This window comes from Molossus molossus, unplaced genomic scaffold (genome assembly GCF_014108415.1).
Source record: "Molossus molossus isolate mMolMol1 unplaced genomic scaffold, mMolMol1.p scaffold_m16_p_2, whole genome shotgun sequence".
Taxonomy (NCBI): Eukaryota; Metazoa; Chordata; class Mammalia; order Chiroptera; family Molossidae; genus Molossus; species Molossus molossus.
This window is the reverse complement of record NW_023425355.1, coordinates 62,786,399-62,802,474: the sequence shown is the minus strand read 5'-3', so window position 1 is coordinate 62,802,474 and position 16,076 is coordinate 62,786,399.

Here is a 16,076-nt window from a genome sequence, read left to right as displayed (position 1 = left end):
AATATATTCTCTATCCCATGCTCATTTTCTTCTTCTTCGGGGACTCCTATGATGTGAATGTTATTAAGTTTCCAGTTGTCCCACAGTTCTCTTAAGCTGTCTTCCTGTTTTTATTGTTTTTTCCTTTTGGTTTTCTGATTCGTTGATTTTTTCTGCCCTGTCTTCTAATTCATTGATCTGGTCCTCAGCTTCCTCTACTCTGCTATTTAGACTTTCCAATGTGTTTTTTATTTATGATATATCATTCCTCATTTCTTCTTGGTGGTTTTTAATTTCCAACTGGTTGATTTTCAACATTTCTATGTCTTTACTCATGGTGCTCATGTCTTACACATGCTGTTGAGCTTCCTCAAGATCATGGCTCTGAATTCTAGTTCTGTTAACTTGCTTAACTGCACCTCATTTATCTCTTCTTCGTTATAGGTCTCTTGTTCTTTCATTTGGCTTTTACTTCTGTTTTTCACCATTTTGGCTATCGTAGTGGGCTTTGGAGTCTGCCAAATTTTCCCTGTGGGTGTTGGTGTTCTGCTGTTTGTGGCTCCCTCTCCTGGGTTTGGATGAGGCAGGGAGGACCCACTTTATTTTTTAATCCTCACCCGAGGACATTTTTCCATTTCTTATACAGATAGAGTGGGAGGGAGAGAGAGGAAGAGAGACAGAGAGAGAGAGAAACATCAACGTGAAAGGGACACATCGAGTGGTTGCCACCTGCACGACCAACCAGGGCCGGGGACAAACTGCAACTGAAGTACATGCCCCTAACGGGAATCGAACCCGGGTCTCTCCGGACCGCAGGTCGACGCTCTAACCGCTGAGCCAAACCGGCCAGGGCAGGAGGACCCACTTTAAACACCACTGTCAAGTCTTAACTTTCCTGGTTAGAGTTGCTAGCCCAGGGAATGGTAGTTATCTTCTAGCTTTTTTGCCTGGAGGCTATTAGTAGAGGTCATGGAAGAACCTTGGTTTCTGAGTTGACTGAAAAACTCCCTCAGGTGCTCAGTGTAAGAGGATTTCCAGAGGGTGGGACAGACACTGGTTGTTAAAGGGTCTCAATTAGCATTTCAATGGCCACTGGGAGGGGTTGAATATCTGAGGGAGGGGCTGCCACCTCTCCCCAGGGTCCTGGGAAGGAGTAAGATGACTACAGTCCTGCATGGCTGCACTCAGCAAAAGCTCTGAGCACCCTCCAAATCTAGAGTGTCCCCACACAGTCCCAGTTCCGTCTGCCCTCCCTCTGCCGGAGCAGAAGGTGAGTGGCTGCTGCCAATTTAGCCTCTGTCCAGGCTCTGCGCAGTGGAGCCGCCTGGGACTCTAACCCGAGGGCGCTGCTCCTAGCTAAGGGTGGCTAAGGTTGCGGCAGCTCCTAGCCAAGGGTGTAGCACCCAGCTGAGGTTGCAGGACCCAGCCGAGGCAGCCACAGGTCCCAGCCGAGGGCGCAGCTTCCAGCCGAAGCTGCTGGTCCCAGCCTAGGCCACTGCAGATCGTGGGCTCCTGGCCCCTTCTCATGTCCTCGCAAGCCTACCAGGATTGAGTCAGTGTCCCTGGTTATGTGGTCCTCTAAGCTGCCTTTCGGTTGCCCCTTCCTGACGATTTGTCTTTATTTTCATTGTAATTTCAGTTTGGTTCTGGGAGATGGTCTGTGTAGCTTCCATTCACTCTGCGGCCATTTTTTCTCTCTCTAGAGTTTTCAAATGACTTTTACAGTTGTGGCAAATATGAAGTCCATCAAAACAAGACTGGAGTCATCCATAGCCTCACCTATTCAGTCTTATCCCCCTTCGTACCACAAGTGTACCCCAAAGACCTAGGCTTCTGTGAAACATAATCTGAAAAATCTCTGGCCTAAGCCAGTCTCTCGTAGTCTACATGGAGAGGCTAACTGGGAACCAGAGAGGGAAGGTAACTTGCCCAAGGCCCTACAGGCAGTCATTAGTATAGCCAGGACTAAAACTCAGGACTCTCATGCTGGTATGGCCATTCCCAATAAACCAGGGTGACCTCTAAATTGGGCTCTTGAACTCCCAAGGACCTGCTGGGGCTTCTGTTACAACGAGGATCTGGAGAAGAGAGAAGTTTCCATTGTGGGGGTAGGCAAAAATGTTTAGAATGGATCTTCCAAGATTGACATTTTTGAGCACCTACTATGTGCTACACATTTTGCTAGAACATGTTTTCTGTGCTAGATGTCACCTTATTTATTCTTTATAACAAGCTATTTAGATAGGCATCATTATCTTTCTTTAGCACATGAGAAACTGGAGGCTTTGGGGACTGACTAAAGCTTGGATCTATTAAAGACTGAGCATCTCTTCAGCAGGGATGCCTCTGAATTAGCTCCAGAGGGGATTATGGGATAAATGATAGACCCATGGCCTATCTTTAGTGACATTGAGCTCAGGCAGATTGATGCATTCAAAGTATTATAAATCCTTTATCACCTGCACCCCCACAATTAATATTCACATCTAACTCTGACCATCTGGGATGACTGGAGCATACATTCAGTCTTGAAGGGTGGGTGCATGCTATTTCTTTACAGCTCCACAGAGCTGCTGGCCACAATAGGCAGAACATCTTATCTTGTGAGTTGGGATGGGAGGTGGTAGTGATAGTGATTCCCAGTTGCTATGGAGTCTCAGGGGCAGATGTCATGAACATCAAGTCTGTCAAGTGAAAGGTTTGGGGAAGCAGCAAGCAGATTTGCCTCCCAAGTTGGTGGGCCTGGTGGGTATGGCTCTCCTTTGGCTGCTGCAGGAACTGCCAAGTGTATGGGCTGCTGCCAAAAGCTTTCCTGGGACCTCATTGGAGGTCAAAGGGGACTGAACTCTCTCAGGTTGTACCACTTCCACTGGACACTTGTCCCCTCCTTTGGATTCCATGTCTTGTAGGATCACTTTTCCTCCAACCATACCTGCCTCACATTTCTCCTTCATTGCAAAACTCCCTTCCCTCATTGGAGCTTGTTTGCATTTGCTCTTATAGAAGTGTTAAGCACACTGGACCAGGAGTCTGAGCGCTGACTCTGGGTCCCAGCTCTCTGACTCACTGACTGTGTATTCCTAGGCAAATCATTTGATCTTTCTGGGGCTCAGTTTCCCTCTCTGGAAACTGGTCTGTGGTGAGAATCAAACAAGAACTCATTCAAAAGTGTCAGTTCTCAAGGAGTATTTCCCTGGCACAGTGGACTGAGTTTGGACTAGACCTAGGTTTGTTCCCTCCTTGGTGCCCCGACAGCCCTCTCACTGTCCCTCCTACTGGCCCTGTCACACTACAGTGTGAAGGCTAGTTGCTCTCCCTCTCCAGATTGTGAGCTCTCTGACTGCACGGATAGGCTTCTCTGGCCCATTGCTGTAGCCTCAGCTCCCATGTACAGGCACACAGTAGGTGTTTAATAAGTGTTAAGTGAATAGAAAGAAAGACAGGCTGCCCTGTACATTCTTTCTCCTTTACTTTTCCAACATTCCTGCCATGGCACAGTCTCTTTAGAGCCCTGCTGATCTTACAGAACTCTGAGAGACTTATGTCAAAACCTTCATTAATACCAATGGCTTAACAGGTCCTTCATTCAAGCACTTCAGGCCCCATGACATGAAGAGGTTGTGTGGAAATGTGTGGAACTTTGGCAACCCCAAATCATGTCCTGTTATGCCACCAGCAGTGGCAGCAACTCCACTACAAACTGCCCTTCTCAGCCAAAAGGCAGTGTAGGCTAGTGGTTAGGTACATGGGCACTAAAAGCCGATAACCACTTATTAGCTGTTTCTTGATCTTTAAAATGGAGGTGATAGTGCCTGCCTCAAAGGGATCGTGTGTGTATGTGTGTGTTTCTCACATTGCTTGGCACCAGGTAAGCACTCAAAAAAATTGAAAGAGAAAACAAGGGGGTGGGGCTCTTCATCCCAAGTAAGGGTGGGGCTTCCCTTCCTCTAACCTTCCCACATTGCCACCACCCAAGTTTCTGATCAGGGTTGGTTCACATGGGAAGAAAGCTCTGACTGGCTATTCCAGTCTCACTGATTTGGACCCAGCAGGACCCAGAGAGGGCAGAGTTTTCTAGCTCTGTGGCCTGGTCCTTCCCCCTGTAGTAACAATCATTTTTATTTATTTTTGATGCTTTTGTTAAGTACCTACTGCATGGCACTTCCAAGCCTTATGCATTGCTTCCATCAACTTCTTTACCTTCTGCTTAGAACTCTTGCCTTATTTGCACAACAGTATTGTCTTCCTTAGTATCCAGTCTCCTTCAAATAATGGCCCTCGCCCTGGCCGGTTTGGCTCAGCGGTTGGAGCGTCGGCCTGCGGTCCTGAGAGACCCAGGTTCGTTTCCCGTTAAGGGCGCATACCTCGGTTGCAGTTTGTCCCCGGCCCTGGTTGGTTGTGCGGGTGGCAGCCACTCGATGTGTCCCTTTCACGTCGATGTTTCTCTCTCCCCCTTCCTCTCTCTCCCTCCCGCTCTATCTGAACAAAAAAAAAAAAAAAGGAAAAATGTCCTCGGGTGAGGATTAAAAAAACAAACAAATAAAAAAAAAACAAATAATGGCTCTCCCCCTTGGCTACTCAGTAGCTTTGTGATCTTGGACCAAACCCTTCCGTGTTCTGTACCTCAATTTTCTTATGTTAAAAATGAGGCTCTGGAAGGTCTCTGAGAACCCTGTAGCTCAGGTGGTTCCAAGTGACATGTTGATTGTCATTGGCTCCTTGTCCCAGGCTCAGGGTGAGTTGTGTGTGTCCTGTGGCTCACAATGGGCAGGGTTTGGGTTCCCTGCCTGTCAGGAGAGACAGCCCCCAGTCTCAAGGTACTCTAGGTCTCATGGGGAAGGCCTAAGGCCATGGTGAGAGACAGGGTGGGGCCTGAGGCAGGGATTCTCTGAAAGGACACCACCATCTCCCCAGTGAGTTTCCAAATGTTGCCCAAAGGGGGTCAGGCTCCAGCTGAAAGGGGAAGACAGGCCATGGTGAGGCTGGATAAGAGCAGCTGCCCAGACCTCACTTGTGCCTTCTAGGGATGGATGGAAACTCTTACATTGGGCTTGTCAGCTGCGTGCAGAGCCAGTGTTGCTGAATGGCTGGGAGAGGAAATCATGGGAACAGCTCTTTCATAGTGAGAGTCAGCCTCCCAGGCTGTGTGTGTTCCCTGACAGGCTTTGCTTGGTCCACATGGACTTGGCAGCTCTCCTGCATACATACCGTCATTGGGCCTAAACAAAGTTCCATGGACTCTGAAGAATATATATCACCATACCACTCTGTAGGGTCTCTCCTACACCTCCTCACATGGACAGCTGGTGTATTTGTTACAGCCCCTTGACCTTCAAGGAATTCTTACTCTTGTCCAGCTATAGTTTGCCCTGCTTTAAACTAAAACTATAGTCCTCCATTTAGTCCCCTCGAGGTGAGGAGAGGTCCTCAACTTCATAGGCACAACGGAGCCAGGTTGGTTCTTGAGCAGTGGAATAGCATGCTGAAAGTGTTGGAGCCTAGTGAGGAACCAGCACTGAACCCGAAACACTGGGAGGTGGAATACCTGAATTCTAGTCCTGGCTCAGACATTGGCTATCTGATCTTGGGAAAGTCACTTTGCTTCTCTGCAACTGTTTCCTCATCTGTAAATGGGGATGATGTTATAACCTGCTTTGACAACCTCACCAGGTTGACACAGGGATCAAATAAGAATGTATATGTAAAAGTGATTTTAACCTACTGTGTGCTATATAAATACTCAGTGGTAGATGACAGGATGCCCTTCCTCCTGTTTTAAGGGTCTGGCTCCACCCTGGCTCCTTCCCCTTGGCCTTCAAATGTGATCCAAGATTCCCTGCCCTTCCAATGACATTCACTTTACTTTCACCACCAAAGTTCTGAGACATATGGTCTCTGCCAGATGCCTTCATTTTCTCAGCCCATAGTCCATCTATCCTCTTATTCCTGCTCTTTGGCAGTCACCCCCTACTCTTCCTCACCCTCCACTCTCCTTGATGTTTCTGCAGGCATTTTATTCCATTGACCTTGTGCCCACCTAAGTCCTCTGGCTTCTGTGGTAGGCAGCCTCTATGAAGATCCCCATGATCCCAGCCTCCTGGTATTCCCTTGTCTAATCTCTCTCCTAGTGCATGGGCTAGACCTATTGACTCGTTTCACACAAATAGAATATGGCAAAGGTGATAGACTGTCATTTCCAAGATTAAATTGTAAGACTGTGACTCCCACCTGTCTCACACTCTCAGCATCTCTCACTTGTGCTGTGGAAGCTGGCTGCCATGTTGTAAGCTGCCCTGTAGAGAGTTCCATGTGGCAAGGAACTGAAAAAGACTGACCACTGGCAAAAAATGAGGCTCTCAGTCCAACAGCCAGTTAGTACCTGAAGGCTTCCGCCAACAGCCTTGTGAGTGAGCTGGAAGCCACCCTCCCCCAATTGAGTCTTAAGGTGCTTGCAGTTCTTGGCAACACCTTGACTGCAGCCTATAAGAAACCCCAAGACAAAGCGTCCACACCCCATTTCTGAGCCATACAAACCATGAGATAAATGCTCATTTTTTAAGCTGTTAAATTTTGGGGTAACTTGAGAAGTACAAATCGTGGCTGTTACTTTCCAGCAGTTTGGGCTATGTGGCTAACCATATATCACCAGGGAGAAAACTGGTTGGGCCCAGCTAGTGAATAGGGCATAATGAAATCAACAGATATGGTTTGTTTCCTATTGTCTGGGAATTAGTAATCCCAGACACACAGGTGGAGGTGAAGAGAAATAATCATTTAGTATCTGTGTGCCTAGCACCAGAAAGCATTGCATCGTACTCCATGGAAGCAGGAATAAACATCCAGAAATCCAAACCACCTAAATCTATTATTAATAGGGGGAATGGCAACATATATTGGGACATAATTATACAATGAAATACTATAGAGTTGAATTAAAAGCACTATATGTCTCAACATGATAAATCTCAAAAACCTAATGTTGAGCAAAAAGAGCAAGCTGCAAAAAAATATGTACATGGTATTATTTATATAAAATTTAAACACTCATAAAGCAATCCTATAAATTGTTTATGCACCATAAAAGGATAGCCCTGGCCAGTGTGGTTAAATGGTTAGAGCATTGGCCTGCACACTAAAGGGTCATGGATTCGATTCCTGGTCAAGGGCATGTACCTGGGTTGCAGGTTTCATCCCTGGCCCCAGTCAGGGTGCATGTGGGAGGCAACCAATTGATGTGTCTCTCTCACATTGATGTTTCTCTCTCTCTCTCTCTCTCTCTCTTTCTCCCCCTCTCTTCCTCCCTTCCACTCTCTCTAAAAATTAATGCAAAAATATCCTTAGGTGAGGATTAACAACAAAAACAACAACAATAACAACAACAACAACAACAAAACCAAAAGCATAAAAACATGCATGGAAAAGGTATAGATCTCTCTCCTGAGTTCCAGACTCATGTACCCAGCTGCCCACACACCCTCCGTTTGGATGTCAGATAATCTCAAACCTACCCTATTCTCTACCTCTCTGCAGTAAATGGCAAGTCTAAAGTGGCTCAGGTGGAGACCTTTTGAGTCATCCTTGATTCTTTTACTTCTTTCACACACACACCCCACCCAATCCATCAACACATTCTGTTGACTCTACCTTCATAATACATCTAGATTCTTCCCATGTCTCACCACATCCACTATTATTACCGTGGCATAAGACACCATCACTTTTCACCTGGATTATTTCAAGAGGCTCCTTAATGGTATCCCTGTGTCTGCCCTTATTGCCCCTATAGTCTGTTGTCAACAGCAGCTGGAATAATCCTTTATAATTTTAAATCAGATCATGTCAGACCTGTGCTCAGAACCCTCTGGAGTTCCCAACTCCCTCATTACAATGACAAATAAGGTCCTACAGGATTTGGCCTTCTTTACAACTCCAGTGTCACCTCCTACTGCTTTTCCTTTGACTCCTCCACTCCAAATACACTGGCCTCCTTGTTATTCCTTGCTCATTCCAGGCATATTCCTACTACAGGGTCTTTGCACTTGCTACTCCCTTGTTCAGAAATGTTCTTCTCCTGGATATTAGCATGGTCTACTCCCTCATATCCTTTAGTATTTGCTTAAATGTCAATTTCTCAGTAAAGTTTTCCCTACCCACATATTTAAAATTTCAAATCTCCTTACTCACTCTTCCTATTTCACCCTTTGTTTTTTTTCCCAAAGTACTTATCACAATGCGTCATAGTATACATTTTACTTGTCTGTTTACTTCTCCTCTTCTCACACTGGAATGTAAACTCTAAGAAAGCAGGGTTTTTGAGCCTGGCACATTATAGGTGGGGGCCGGAGTGTAGGGTGTAGGGACAGCTTCCATCCAGTAAGGTTTGCCTCTTGTCAGGGAAGGCTTTTTGGAAGAGTCTCAGTTCATGCCCACGGCAAAAGTAGCTTCTGTCCCTGCCATACTTGACAGCTTCCCTAGAAGAATGAGTGGGGTGGGAGTGTGTATCTGAGGGCATGTGTGGAATTGTGCAGATTGGGAATAGGGGGTATGTCTGTGTGTGTAACTGGGGTAATTGTGCATAAGCTCAGGAGGGAGAGGGGAAAGATGCCCACCTGGGGCCTTTAGGATGAGCCTGTGAAACAGAGACCTAGTTAACCCCTCAGATTCCGTCTTTGGCCTCCAGCAGGTGAACTTATGGTGTGACAAGCCTAGTCAGACCCACTCAAGCAGTGTCCCTTGAGGGGGCAAGCATCTCTGAGAAGGTGGAGGGAAAGAAGCTTCAGGCATTTTCCTTCATGAGCCAAAGAAATGTCAGAAAAGCCCTGAGAACAATGAAGAGCTAACAGGCCCTCAGTGGACCTGTGACGTGGGGCTGAGGGGGTGCACAGGCTGCCTGCCAGAACCTAGGGCTGGAGAGAGAGGTTGGCGTGGATACAGAGGAGCTGTGGGATCCTTGAAGGAGGAAGCCGGAAGCAGCTGGGGATGACACTGATAGGCATTTCCTGCCTCAGGATGCCCTCCTGCTTTCTTCACTGCCGCTGCAGCTGCAAAAGCAAAAGGTGCAGCTTTCCTCTGGCCCCAAATGGCCGTCCTAGAGGTTGGGAGCTTTAGGGCCCCAGTCAGCCCCCACTCCCAGCCTCCTTTCCTGTCACTGAGGAAGTCAGGCAGCTCCCTCAACCCATAGCAGGGTGCCCCTTGGGCCTAAAGGAAAGCTGGGCTACTGTAAGGTGATTGTCTATAGCTCTTTCCCGGCCTGACCCCAGGCTTATGTTTCCTTTGTCCAAAGAGGGGCTGGTTCTGAGGGCTTTGGGGTCTGGAAGATGTGCTTGGTCTCTTGTCCTTAACTGGGGCCCACCCCAGCACAGTCTTGCTGGCCATTGCTCAGTCTCCATGTCTTCCATCAATCTTTTTTGCACTACAGCACACGCCAAGCCTGCTGCTATTGGCATACTTGAACTGTGATAACTCCCACCCCAAATTTGTAGTTATCATGGCCACATCGATTAGTGAGCCTTAATGTTTGCTCAAGGGTTCCAGATAGGCAACACAGGTGAGGAATCGTGTTATTCCCAGCACAGAAACTGTAACCCTGTGCTTTCTCTCCCATTTAAGAAGGCCTCCTGGAATAAAGGTGACCTTGTTTAGGGGAAATTCTGGTTCCATTCTTATTCATAATAGAAATAATCACTATGGAACACTTCAAATGTGGCTAGTGTGAAACAAGATGCACCATCAATGTAAAACACTAGAATTTAAAAACTTAGTATACGACTTCCGGTCAAGATGGTGGCGTAGGTAAATGCGGTATCGCGTCCTCCCACAACCACATCAAAGTTACAACTAAACTACAGAACAACCATCATTCAAAACCGCCTGAAATCAAGCTGAATGGAAGTCGTACAACTACGGAACTAAGGGGAAAAAAAAAAAAGCAGCTACATCCAGACCGGTAGGACGGGCGGCGGCGCGAGGGGGGTCGGCGGCGCAGCGGCGGCGGAGTGCGCAGCGGCCGAGACGGGCAGGTCCCACACCCAAGCGTGGTGGATAAAAATCAGGAGGATCCCGCGGCTGGGAAGGTCCTTCCTGAGGACTGAGGGGTCCCCGTCCCACACCAGGTGCCCCGCTCAGGGTTCCAGTGCCAGGAAGAGAATCCCCATAACTTCTGGCTGGAAAACCAGCGGAAACTGAGGCTCAGGGAAGCTGAAGCGGCTGGAGCCCCAGGCAGCTCCTTAAAGGGCCCGCGCACGGACTTATCGGACTCTCTCCCTCTAAGCTCGGAGGGGAGGCAGCTCGAGGGGCGCCAGAGACATACAGGGAAGAACTGAGCTGTTTGGCACTGGAGCGAGAGCTGGAGAGGGGGCTTCCTCGGGGACAAACGTGCTGTCAGAGGCCTTTGTTCCTTTGGTGAGCCCTTCCCGGGGGCGGCAGACAGAAGCCATATCTGGGACTCCAGCAACTTGGCTCACACTCGTAGCCCCGCCCTGCTGACTCCCTGAGGCCCCGCCCCGCCCCGCCCCACCCAACTTTCAAGCTGTTGCCACTTGCTTAACCATAGGATTGGCCGGTCTTGGATCCTGCTTCAGGTTTTTCCTAAATTCTTTCAAACGAGCAGCACCGGGTCTCAGCGAGCCCCATACCTCTCATTAAGTAATACACAGAAACAAACACAGGGAGGCAGCCAAAATGAGGAGACAAAGAAACAGGTCCCAAATGAAAGAACAGAACAAAACCCCAATAAAAGAACTAAGCGAAAGGGAGATAAGCAACCTAACAGATACTGAGTTCAAAATACTGCTTATAAGGATGCTCAATGAACTTAGTGAGAACCTCAGTGAACTTAGGGAGGGCATCAAGAGCATAAAAAGGTACCAGTTAGAAATCATGGATACGCAGTTAGAATTAAAGGAGGCATTAACTGAAATAAAGAATAATTTACACAGCTTCAATAATAGAGTATGTAGATCCAAGGAGCAAACCATCGATTTGGAATATAAGGAAGCAAAAACTCCCCAATCAGAAGAGCAAAAAGAAAAAAGAATCCACAAAAATGAGGATAGAGTAAGGAGCCTCTGGGATAACTTCAAGCGTGCCAACATTCGCATCTTGGGGGTGCCCGAAGGAGAAGAGAGAGAACAAGAAATCGAAAACCTGTTTGAAACAATAATGGCAGAAAACTTTCCTAACTTGGTGAAGGAAACAGACATACAAGTCCAGGAAGCACAGAGAGTCCCAAACAAGATGAACCCCAAGAGGCCCCCACCAAGACACATCATCATCAAAATGCAAAAGGTTCAAGACAAAGAGAGAATATTAAAAGCAGCAAGAGAAAGGCAGCTAGTTACCTACAAGGGAGTTCCCATAAGACTGTCAGCTGATTTCTCAAAAGAAACTTTGCAGGCCAGAAGGGAGTGGCAAGAAATATTCAGAGTGATGAAAACCAAGAACCTACAACCAAAATTACTCTATCCTGCAAAGCTGTCATTTAGAATCGATGGACATACAAAAACTTTCCCAGACAAGAAAAAGTTAAAGGAGTTCATCACCACCAAACCGTTATTATATGAAATGATGAAGGGTCTTTTTGAAGAAAAAGATAAAATGTATGAACAAACAAAATGGAAATGAATACATATCTATCAACAATGGAATCTACAAACAAAATGAACAGGAAGAACAGAAACATTCTCATAGATACAGAGAACATTTTGTTGGTTGCCAGTTGGGAGGGGGGTTGGGGGAATGGGTGAAAAAGGTGAAGGGATTAAGAAGCACAAACTCATTGCTAGACTGACAAACCTCAAAGGGAAAGGGGTTGGGGGGGTGGGAAGAAATAAACTAAAGAACTTATATGCATAACCAATGGACACAGACAATAGTGTGGGAAAAGGTGGGAGGGGGGCGGGAGTGGGGAGGAGGGGGTCAATGGGGGAAAAATGTGGAACATCTGTAATACATTTTACATCGAACAATAAAGATTTGGAAAATAAAAAAAAGAAAAAAAAGAAAAAAAAAAAAAACTTAGTATAATAAATGTTAAATAACTCAGTAATTTTCATATTGAATACATATAGAAATGACAATAGTACTTTTACATATTGAGTTAAATAAAATATACTACTAAACATATAATTACAAAGAGACACAAGGACACTTTTGGGGGCAATGGATATGTTCCCTATCTCAATTGTGGGGATGGTTTCACAGGTGTATACATATGTCAAAACTTAAACTGTACACCTTAAACATGTGCAGTTCATTATACCTTAATAATGTTGCTAAAAATTCCTTCAGTAACTCCCCAGTTGCTACCTGAAAGAGGAGCTAAAGAGATGGAGGAAGTCTTTGAGCTGTGTGTGATATGACCCCCAACCCAACACTCCCTCCACCTTCAGTAAAGTCTCCTCTCAAGGAACTGAGGAAGGCTCTAGGTTTGATGCTGTGGTCAGTGTGGTGAAAGCAGAGATCATGCCCAAACCTGCAGGAACCTGGGTGGCACAGGAGGCCATGAGAATATAAATCTCCCCAATTCCTCCACCCCCCCAAAAATTCACAAATACCTTGGACAGGGCTCTTGACTCACATGAGTCATGACACAGGGGTGGAGAGCAGTGTCATTTAGATCTCAAGGGGTATGTAGGACCCTGGTAACTCTGGCATACACTAGTATGATGAAAACTTTAAAAGTTAAGAAGAATATGATCAGAGTAACTGTAGCTTTAGTTCCCTCCTCCCACCCCTTAATTGAGCAATTGAATTAAAAAGAATTAAGAAAGACTCTACTATGTGTAAGGCCAACCCCCACAATACTAGGTGCTGTTAAGTATACAAAAAGCCCACTGCCCTGGCCGGTTTGGCTCAGCTGTTAGAACATCGGTCCATGGACCAAAGAGTTGCAGGTTTGATTCCAGTTAAGGGCACATATCTTGGTTATGGTTCAGTCCCTGGCCCTGGTCAAGGTCATATAGAAGGCAACTAGTAGATGTGTCTCTCTCACATCGATGTTTTTCTCTCTCTGTCTCTCTCTCTCTCTCCCCCTCCCTCCCTCCTTCCCACTCTATCTGAAGATAGATAGACAAATATCCTTGGGAGAGGATTTAAAAAAAAAAAAGCCCACAGAGAAATCATTTCAGTGAGCGATGGCACAAAGAACAAAAATAAGAATAGAGTAGTTAAAGGTACATGGGGGAGCTTGGGGCCACCAAGAAAATAGTTCAGCATCCTGGTAAGGCTCAAGTCCAGCCTCAATAGACAATGGGCCTGACCCAAGAAGGTGCTGGATGTGTCCATAATCCCTGGCCAAGAGGGATAAGAAGGAAGGAAAGTGAGCAGCATCTAGAGGCCTAAAGTTACCAGGAACTGGGTCAGTTGCATGGGAAGGGGAGCAGTAGGTTGTATTTTGAGGAAAGGAAATGTATGGAGTTTGGCTCTGAGTTCCTGATTGATCTAGCCATATTGTAGACTGAGAATCCCAGAATTAGCGTGGGCATAGAGCAGCCCATATGTGGTCCAGGGTACTTCAGGGCTACTGTCAGGAGACAACATGCTTGGTGTATCCCACCACGCTGTCCCCTGTGGACTTGTGCCATAGGCTTGCCCATGCTCATGAGGAAGGCCTGGTCAGGGAGTAGGGGTAGATCTATGTGAGCCAGCCCTAACTGTTTCACACATAATTTGTTGGTGATGGGTCCCTCACCTTCTGGTGGAGAGGCCAACCAGGGCTGAAGAGCAACTGTGCTCTCCCCTTGGGTCCTGTTATCCCCCCTTCTCAACTCCATTCAATCATTTACCAAGGATCTATTGAGCACCTACTAGGTTTAAGGTCCTGTGGAAGTTACAGAAGTGGTCCCAGCCCTCACATAGCTGATACCTATACATACATTGTTATGACACCAAGTAGTTAGTTTCCCAGGACAGATCCAGCTGAAAGGCTATAGGAAGTTAGAGGACAGAAAGAGCATTTCCACTTGGGTGGATCAGAAAGACTTCATGGAGGAGGTAGCATTTGAGCAGAAATTAGAAAGGGGGTAGGATTTGGATGTTAATTCCTAACACTATATAGTGCTTACTATGTACCAGATACTCTTCTAAGTGCACTACAAATAGTAACTTATTTAGGGCTAACCACAATCCTGTGAAGTAAGTGCCTTTATCACACCCATTTAACAGATATGGAAATGGAGGACAGAGAGATTAACTGACTTGTCCAAGGCCATATGGATGGTAAGCAATAGAATCTGGAATCAAACCTAGATAGAATCTATGCCCATAACCACTATACTATACTGCTTCTTGGATGGGCAAAAATGGTGGTAGTGGGCAGAGTGGTCCAAAGGACAGAATAAGCAGAGTCAGGGATACAAGAGAGCATGGCCCCCCCTCATGGAAAGCAGAGATGAGTCTATTATGGCTAGAGTGTTTGGTGCATGAAGAGGAATAATCCAAGATGGGGTACAGAAGGAAGGTGGTTTCAAGCTAAGTTTTCAGGCACCTGGGGGCAATGGGTCTTATGGCACTTTGAAGGAATGCAGTTGCAGCACTCACTCCAGGCCTGACTCAAGAAGGGAGATATGCCCCTCAGGCCCAGCTGAGACAGTGCTGCCCACTTCCAGGGGAGCTTGTGGAGCCCTACTGTCATTCACTAAGCTCTAAGGCGGGTATTCATTTGGGGACAAGAATGGAAAATCCATCATGTTCAAGGCAGGAAATTCCACAGTGAAGGCCCCTTGAGCTGTATCATTACAACAAGAGACATCCCCGTGCAAGGCAGGTCCTGTTCCTGTTTTGTTTGCTTGGAGACTGAATACTGTTATTCCCTGCTCTGCCTGTGTTTACATCAGGGGACATTTGCCATCAAAAAAACAAAGTCCAGGCAGCATTCCCACCAATGAGCTATCACAGATGGAGTCCTTCATGCTGGCATTTCCGGGCTCGATCCCACCTGATGGACTTCTCAATTGAACATCAAAGATCTTCTCTTCTGGCTTCCATCTCATCCTCAAGGGACTGGTGCTAAGAGGAAGTCATTTGATTCTGGAAGAAAAGCAACTTCTACACTTGGCATTTTCACCTATCTCCAGCCTGGGTGAGAAGTGAAACAACCCCTAGCAAACAAGAGCAGGGTACCCAAGGCCTGGCCTCTCATGCCTCCCCTCTGGGACAATCATCTGCAGGAGCCAACAGGGCCAAGGCCTGGGAGAGGAGCCCTTAGGCAGCAGTTCTTACTGAATCAGATTTCAAAATGAATGGAAAGAAGACTTCCAGTAAAGACGGCAGCGTAGGTGAACGCAGTACTTGCCTCCTTTCACAACCACATCAAAATTACTAAAATACAGAACAACCATCATTCAGAACCTCCTGAAACCAAGCTGAATGGAAGTCCTACAACTACAAAATTAAAGAAGAGGCCACATCAAGACGGGTAGGAGGAGCAGAGGCATGGAAGGGCTGGTCCCACACCCACATGTGGCAGATAAAAATCAGCTGGGCAGGTCGTTCCCAAGGAACAAGGGGTGCCTGTCTCACACCAGGCCTCCAAGCTCAGGGTTCCAGTGCCAGGAAGAGAAGTCCCCATAACTTCTGGCTGTAAAAACCAACAGGGATTGAGGCTGAAGGAATCTGAGGCTTCTGGAGCCCCATGCAGTTCCTCTTAAAGGGCCTGCACACAGATTTACTTGGACCCAATCCCTCCATGCTCCAGCATGGGGAAAGCAGCTTGAAAGGCACCAGAGATATACAGGGAAGAACTGAGTTGTTTGGCATCAGGGCGTGAGCTGGAGAGGCTGCAGCTTTCTCCAAGACGGACGTGCTGGCAGAGGCCATTGTTCCTTTGGTAAGTCCTTCCCCCATGGGGTTGGCAGACAGCCACCACATCTGGGACTCCAGAAACCTGGCTCATACTGTTTGCTCTACCCCCGTGAATCCCTGAGGCCCTACCCCACCCAACTTTTGGGCCAACCCAAGCTGTTTCCAGTGGCTTTACCATAGCAAAGGCCTGCCTGGGCTCATGCTTCGAATATTTCGAAAATCTCTCAAACAAGTAGCATCTAGCCTTAGTAAGCCCCATACTTCTCCCTAAATGGCCCCAGGCCTGGCACTAGCAG